Below are 8,681 nucleotides of genomic sequence, written 5' to 3' on the forward strand. Positions count from 1 at the left end.
CAGGAGTTTAACAATGTTTGCGTGTTCTGAGAACACAACCACTCACATAAGTTCTCCATCTCCTCTCTCTTATTTTCATATGTTGCTGAATGTACAGTTTGGAAGATCTTATCTCTGATCCCTACATGAACACAGCATTGTTCTCTTTCTGTCAGCATATTTCCTAACAAAACAAAGATCAATCCTTTCCGTTTTATCTTTTCAAAACTGTGTTCAACCCTGAATAAAGAAGGAGCTATTTTCTTTCTTTTACTTCCTAGGATAATTTCACTTACACCTATTCCTTTACCCCAGCAAAGCTTCCAGCACTAATCCTCATCTGACAGTGCATTACCTTTTGAATGTGCCAAGGTTCCTTTCAGAAGACTGTGATCAGTCATGCACAATCTTCCAGCATTTCTAAACCCCCTCAGTCCATAAAAATAACTAAGCCAGATCAGGATAGACGGGTTCAGGAGAGTTGTTATTTCCGCGTTTCATTTTGGTTTCAAATCTTCAATTTGCGTGAACATTGCAATAATTTTACTTCCCAGATGATGTCACCAGCCCTGGGGTCCGTTGGGCTGGATCGTCCCTGGCCTTGACCCAACTCACCAGACACTGGCCGGAGACAGAGGAGGGAGCTGGTGAACTGGGGGGAAAGGGAAGTAGTGAAGGAGGGTAGTGGGAAGTAGTGACTGAGGGGGAGTAGGGTGTAGTGACTGAGGGGGAGTGGGATGTAGTGATGAGGAGGAGTGGGATGCAGTGATTGAGGGGGAGTGGGATGCAGTGACTGAGGCGAGTGGGATGCAGTGACTGGAGGGGGATTGGGATGTAGTGAATAAGAGGGGTGAGATATAGTAACTGAGGGGAGTGGGAAGTAGTGAAGGAGTGTAGTGGGAAGTAGTGACTGAGGGTGAGTAGGATGTAGTGACTGAGGGGGAGTGGGATGTAGTGAATAAGGGGGGTGAGATGTAGTGATTGTGGGTAGTGAGATGTGGAGACTGAGGGGAATTGGGATTTGGTGACTGAGGGGGAGTGGGATGCGGTGTCTGAGGGGGAATGGGATATAGTGATTGAGGGGGAGTGAAATGTAGTGACTGAGGCGAGTGTGATATAGTGACTGAGGGGGAGTGGAATGTAATGGCTGAGAGGGAGTGGGTTGTAGTGACTGAGGGGGAGTGGGATGTGGTGACTGAAGCAGAGTGGGATGTAGTGACTGAGGGGGAGAGGGATGTGGTGACTGAGGGGTGTGACATGTTCAAACTGAGGGTGTTTCTGGGGATTTGTTATGTCCTGTATGAAATCTGTAACTTTGTGCTGACTTTGGAAAAATCAGAATTCAGATTCGAGCTTCCCCTCTCTCACATGCACTGCACTGTTACAAATGCCAGGGGTCTGTTCCCAAAGGTGGGGTGATCTATTGACTGAATACCTCCTGCCTACACTGCAGGCAGGGGAGTGCCTTTATTGATGGCATGTAGAACTATATCATTTCCTAAAACATCCCGACCCGACACGATGTTCCTTCTTTAATCTCGCACTACATCTCTGGTCCTCCTCTTCCAGAGACATTGACATCTCGGAGACCCAATGGACGATGGACAGGAATTTCCACCGAACTCTGTCTCGCTTGCTCCTCCACAATCTGCAGGTTTAACCTCTGTACCTCCTCCCTGGAGGACATTCTGCCCCTCAGAGTGATTCTGAGGGTAGTCAGGGAATCGGAGATTTCTGAGTAGTTCGGGTCGTTCATTCCCTTATCCCCAGACCAACCTCTGTCCCTCTCCCTTTGTGCTTCTTTTCTGCTGTCATTCTCTGTATCTATCTGTTTCTGTCTGTTTGTCAGTTTCGCTGTGAACCTGTCTCTGTCGCTGTCTTTCTCTGTCTCAATCTCTCTGTTGTTCTCTTTCTCTCCCTCTTTCTCTGTCTCAGTCTGTCTATTTCTATGTCCCGATCCGTCTGTCTCTCTATATATATATCTTTCTTTCTGTCTGTGGCTCTCCCTATCTTTCTTTCTCTGTCTCTCTCTCTGTCTTTCTCTCTGTCTCCCGCTCTCTCTCTCCCACCCTTTCTGTCTCTGTCTCGCTCTCTGTCTCTTTCTGTCTGTCTCTCTCGCTCTGTCTCTCTCTGTCTGTGTCTCTAAGAAAGTGTGTGTGTGTGTGTGTGTGTGTATGTGCGCGTGCATGCGTGTGAGAGAGAGAGAGACGTGTGTGTGTGAGAGAGAGATGAGTGTGTGTGTGTGTGCGCGGTCGTGCGAGAGAGACAGACACGTGTGTGTGTGAGAGAGAGACGAGTGTGTGTGTGTGTGTGTGTGTGAGAGAGAGAGAGAGAGAATGTGTGTGTGTGTTTGAGAGAGAGAGAGGAAATGAGTGTGTGTGTGTGTGAAACACAGAGAGAGAGAGAGACGTGTGTGTGTGAGAGAAAGTGTGCGTGTGTGTGAGAAGTAGAGAGAGAAAATGTGTGTGTGAGAGAGAGAGAGACGAGTATGTGTGTGTGAGAGAGAGAGAGACAGAGACGAGTGTGTCTGTGTGAGAGAAAGAGAGACGTGTGTGTGTGTTTCTGTGTTTGTCGGTCTCTCCCCATCCCACAAACACTCTTTTTCCTCTTTACTTCTCTTCCTCACTCCCTACCCACACCTTGGCAGAGCACACTCATCCTATTTGATCTTTTTCTGTCTCACATTAAAACCAACTCTTTTCTTTATATTTCTCAACATCTGTCTGTTTCAGTCTGTTTCACTCTTGCTGTCTTTCATCCCTGCCCTCTCTCACTCTTTCTGTTTCTCTGTATCTGCTCCTTCGCCTTATTTCCCTCCTCACTGTTCCCACGTGTCAATCACTTCTCGCTGTCAAGTCCCTTCCAGACAAAAGCACAAAAATGACCCTGTCACTCTTACAGGTAGTGAATTCTACATTCCCACCAGCACTGCATGAGAAGGCTTTTCCTCACACAAACTCGATTACTTCTGCACTGATCTTAGATTTCTGACCCCAACCCTGCAATTCATCCCTCCATCGAAGTGGAAAAAACTTCCTCCTGCGTATTATGTCGATGCCTCTCATAATTTTATGCGTCTCATTCATGTTCCCGAATCAATTTCCTCTGCTCTGAGAAAAACGACCCCAGCCTGTCAAATCCCTGATCACAACTGAAACTCTCCAGCCCAGGCAACATCTTGGTAAATCTCCCTCTGCACCCTCTCCAGCAGAAACACATCCCTCTCATGTTGTGCATTTCAGAACTGCTTGTATCAATGACCTCACCAACTTGTCCACAGCTGAATTAACTCCGAAAAAAAGTGCTGTCTTCAGTGTCTCTGTTGACCTCGGGGCTTGTCTCGGTGTCAGTGTCTTCGTTAGTTTCACTGTCTGTATTGTTCTCAGGGTGCCTGTCAGACTGAGTGATTGCATTCGAGCGGAGACCAATTAACAGTCAGAGACCTTTCACAGGCTTTCTGCAGGACAGAACGAGACCATTTAGCTTTTAGTGTCTACCCTGTAGCTTCTCTTCGTGTTCATAAGGCCATAATAGTAAAAGAAAGAAGTAAAGCAGTAGGGCCATTCGGATCCTCCAGCCTGCCCCATTCAATCGGATCATGACTGTCTGACATTCGTCCTGCCCACGTTCCTACATTTTCCCCATAATGTTTTATTTCTGCTATTGGTCAAGAATGTCTCTACCTTAGCCTTGCATATACAGAAAGACTTGTTTCCCCGGGCTCTGCGTGGCAAAGAGTACCAAACTCTTGCAAGAGCAAACTCCTCTGTGTCACCTCCATTTATTCGGAGACTACGCCCTTTTGTTCTAGACTCTTAGGTGAGGAGAAACATCCTCTCAGCATTTACCCTGTAAAACCCCTTAAGCATAATGCATGTTTCAATGAGATCACCTCTCACCTTTCTAAACTCCGGTTAGAAGTTAGCCCCAGCAGGTGTATCCTCTGAGCAGAAGACGGTCCCCTTCACTCTTGGGGACCATCCCAGTGAACATTCTCTCAACTGCCACCAATGAAACACTATTTTTACTTTAAGTAGGAGGATCATAACTGTTCACAGTACTCCAAACTGTTATAAGCCAAACCTCTTGAAATCAGGGGCAGAATTCCATTCGAATGCCGATTACCCGCTGTATCTGTGTGCCAGCTTTCTGTGTTGTCTGCAAAGTGTACTTTAATTCGCTTTATGTTGCAGGTTTTCCCAGTTCTTTTTTTTTTTTTCCGCTTTACATTTTTCGTTCTCCCTTCCAAAATGCACCTCCTCACGTCCTCCCACAATATCCCCCGTTGGCTAACAGTTGACTATCCACTTGTGTGACCTGTCGACGTCTATCCTTTCCATGACTGGCTTTTGTATTTCATTTTATACCATCTGCAAATGGTCACAGTACATTCGGTTCCTTCCTCCAATTCGTTAATTTATGTTAGAAACATTTGTTGTTCCAGAACAGTGTAGACCACTCTGGCTTCAGTTTGATAACATGAAAAAGGCCACCTCCAGGCCAGTCACTGTCTCCTGACAATTAGCCAATTATCTCTCCATCTTTAAATAATGCCATCAACGACACGGCCTCTTACCTTATTAACAACCATCTCAATCAGTGCTTTTCTCTTGCCTTCGCCCAGTAACTATGCACATTATTCATTTCATATCATTGCACAATCTTTTTTTTCGGAGCTTCTGTCGAAGTGACCTTCAACACATTGTTTCAGGTCTGGACAAGCCTAATCCAAATCACCAGTAGCATACAAAAAAAATAATTTACCACTTTTCATTTGTGTACCAATCATTTTGACATCATTGTCCAATTATCTGTAATCCTTTCAGTGTTGGGAACTTTTTTATTGTATTTTTGTTGTGGCCAGGCCCCTCCCCACTTCGAATGCTTCCGTCAGATCTCTCCTATGAGCTTTCTCTTTTTTGCAAGAAGACAGCCTTTTCCTTTCTATCTGAGAAGGTTAAATTGCACATCGATTGCTTCATTCTCCTCAATCTCTTCTGAAAGCTCTCCGTGCCTTACCAAAATACGACACCCAGAAAGGCACCCAGTAATGCAGCTCATGTTGCGCTATTAAATTGTTTCAAAGCAAGAAAGCCTCCTTGCACTTATTCCGTGAATCTAAATCTCACTCAGCAAGATCTACCTTCAGTGTATGACCTCTGGAAAAAGCCTATTCCCTTTCGAGTAAAAACATCTCATCAATGTGCCTTAGAATTAGCAAGGGCTGTCGATGCTGGAGTCAGAAATAACAGCGTGGAGTTAGATGAACACAGCAGGCCATGCAGCATCAAAGGAGCAGGCAAGTTGACTTTTCGGGTCGGGACCCTTCTTCAGAAATGTACCTTGTTACCATCTTTCCTGAGTGCAATCTCATGACATTCAAAAGGGTTCTGCGCCCCCGAACCCTTGGGATTTCCAACGAATAATTATAACTCCACCAAGTTAAACAACAGAAATAGCAGCTTCATCATTGGAGAATAGGTGTGGCTCGGACTAATTTTCTCATGAGTCATCTCGTATTTATTCAAGACTATTATAGAGATACGTTTTGAAATCAATATCTACTAATAAATCTGTACATGCATGGCATTACACAAGTCTGAATTATGTGGGACGTTAAAAGTATCACTTATGTACTGTGGACTTCGGTGGCTGGGCCAGCATTTATTGCTTGATCCTATTTATTCCCTGAGAAAGTGGTGATAAGCTGCTGTATTTAACTGTTGCAGGCCCTGAGCTGCAGCGAGACTACATTTCCATCAGGGAGGCTGTTCCAGGAGGTTGACCTGGTGACTGACAGAACAACAGTCTATATCCAGTTCAGGATGGTGACTGGCCTGGAGGGCAACTTACAGTTTTTGGTTTTCCGGTGTGTCTACTGTCCTTGTCCTTCTAGACGGAAGTGGCTTCTGGATTTGGAAGGTGCCAGGAACCTTTGGCGAGTTTCCGCAGTGCGTTTTGCAGATATTACACAATGCCACTACTGATGATCAGTTATCCATGGAGTCGATGTTTATGGATGTGGTGCCAATCAAAAGGACTGCTTTACCCTGGATGATGCCAAGCTTCCTTTCGTGGTTATTGGAGCTGCATCATCATCATCATCATCATCATCATCATCGTCATCTTCATCATCACACTCCTGACTTGAGACTTGGCAAAGATGGGCAGAGTTTGGGGAGAGAGGAGATGCATTTCTCGTGGCACTGTTCCTAGCTTCTGAACTGCTTCGGAAGCCATTTCATTTATATGGCCACTCTAGTCAGTTTTATTCAATGGTAAGCCCCAGGATGTTGATAACATTGGATAGCAGGAACCCTGGAACTCTTGTCCCAGTGGTAGGGACACTACTACCACCTACAATCCGACCCCACAACCAAAGATATATTTTGTTCCCCACTGCTATCTGCCTTTCATAGGGACCACTCTCTCCATGTCGAGAGGTCTGCTCCACACTCCCCACTAGCCCCACCACCACCGGCACCTTTCCCTGCAACCAAAGGAAGTGCTACACATGTCCCTACACCTCCCACCTCACTTCCATTGAAAGCAGGAAACAAATCTTCCACTTTGGGCAGATGTTCACCTGCACATCCATCAACGTGGTCGACAGCATCCGCTGCTCCTGATGTGGCCTCCTCTACATCAGTGAGAGCACATGGAGTCTCAGAGACAGTTTTGTACAGCACCTGCGCTCTGTTCGGGACAAACGACAACACCTTCTGCTGACGAACCATTTTAATTTTCCCTCCCACACCCTGTGAGACATGTCCATCATGGGCCACCTCCAGTGTCATAATGACGCCACCCGGAAACTGGAGGTGCAGCACCTCATATTCCGCCTCGGGAGCCTACAGCCTGATGGCTGAAAAGCGCATTTTACCAGTTTCAAAATCTCCCAACTCCTGGCCTCATCCGATGACCAACCCTCCCTCTCATCCCTGCCTTCTTGACCTGTCCATCTTCTCTCCCACCTATCCACCCCACCCACCTCACTGACCAATCCCTACCACTCCCTACCTGCACTCACCTATCACCATCCCACCTATCTTCCCCAGCCCCACCCCTCCTCTCTCTATTTATTTCGCAGCTCGCTTCTCCCTCCCCCTTCTCTGAAGAAGAGTCCCGTCCCAATTCGTCAACTTTCCAGTTCCTCTGATGCTGCCTGGCCTGCTGTGCTCCACCAGCTCCACACTTTGTCATCTCTAACTCCAGCATCTGCAGTTCTTACTATCTCCAGTTGATTTTCAATATATGCAATAGTTTTGGAAACTGCATTTTTCTCGTTTTTGGCCACAGTCTATTAGTTCAGCCCCTTTTCCTCCCGGGCTGTTGCAGTTTAATCCATGGATCGTTAACCTTTGGCAATAACCGAATTTCCAATTAAACACAGTAACTGTTGAAATCCCTTTACTAATCTAATTTTACTCGGTGAACAGTCGCCAATGTCGGCACAGCTTGTCAGGAAGGTCAAACAATAGTGAGTTTTCTGAATGCACAGACGCTCTCACAACGCTTTCTCTCTCGTCTCTCTGGTTTGCATATTTCGCTGAATGTGTTCTCTCGAAAACCGTGTCGATGCTTCTGATAAAAAAAAACACATTGTTTTCAATCTATGAGTGTTGTCTCACCAGAAAAGACTTCCTTCTCCTTTGTCGTTGTCAAAATTGGTAGAATCAACGTCCTGAACAGAGAGCAAAAGTATATTTTTTTCCACTTGATGATCAGTGGTATTCTACGTTTTTGTATAATTCTATTGTGGGACGTGGGTGTCGCTGACTGGCTAGCATTTAGCACTCGCCCCTAGTTACCCCTTGAGAAGGTGGTGGCGAGCCGCCTTCTCGAACTGTTGCAGTCTCTGTGCTGTAGGTAGACTCATGATTTTTTTGTTAGGGAGAGATTTCCAGCATTTTGACGCTGAATGAATGGTAACATACTTCCAAACCAGTGTATTCTGTACCTTGGACGAGATACATTCGCGTCTTGTGTTCCTATACATATGCTGCCCTTGTCCTTCTCGATGTTATCACTCGAATTTGGGAGGTGTTTTGCATCTTTAGTGAATTTCTGCACTGAAAATTGCAGATAGTCCACAAACAGCTTCCAATGAATTTCGGCTGCAGAGAGAAGGGTTGTTTGTGGACGTGGTGTCAATCAAGTGGGCTTATTTCTCCTGAATGGGGTCAAGCTTCATCATACAATCATAGAATTCCTACAGTGTGGAAACAGGCCCTTCGGCCCAACAAGTTCACACAGACCGTCATACCATCCCCCTATAACCCACCTAAATCTACACATACCTGAACAATATTTTGCATGGCAATTTAGCATGGCCAATCCATCTAGCCTGCACATCTTTGGACTGTGGCGGGAAACCGGAGCACCCGGCGGAATCCCTTCTTCAGGTGTTGTTGGACCTGCATTCATCTCGGCTGGTGTGATGTCTCCCATCACACTTTGGATTGAAGCGTTGTTAATGGTGCAAGTCAGGAGGTGATTCACATGTTGCATTTGACTTAGCCTCTGACTTGCTCTTTTAACTATTGTGTTTATATGATTAATCCAATTGCGTAACCTGCGGGATATTGATCAGGAAGGATAATGGAGGAACTCGCGTCTGTTGGCTCAGAGGGAGGAATGTTAACTGTTTTTTGTTTCAGAACATAAATTTCTTATATTCCGCATTTTTAACAGGTTCAGGG

The sequence above is a fragment of the Rhincodon typus genome, chromosome 49, assembly GCF_021869965.1.
Source record: "Rhincodon typus isolate 14 chromosome 49, sRhiTyp1.1, whole genome shotgun sequence".
In the NCBI taxonomy this organism is placed as follows: domain Eukaryota; kingdom Metazoa; phylum Chordata; class Chondrichthyes; order Orectolobiformes; family Rhincodontidae; genus Rhincodon; species Rhincodon typus.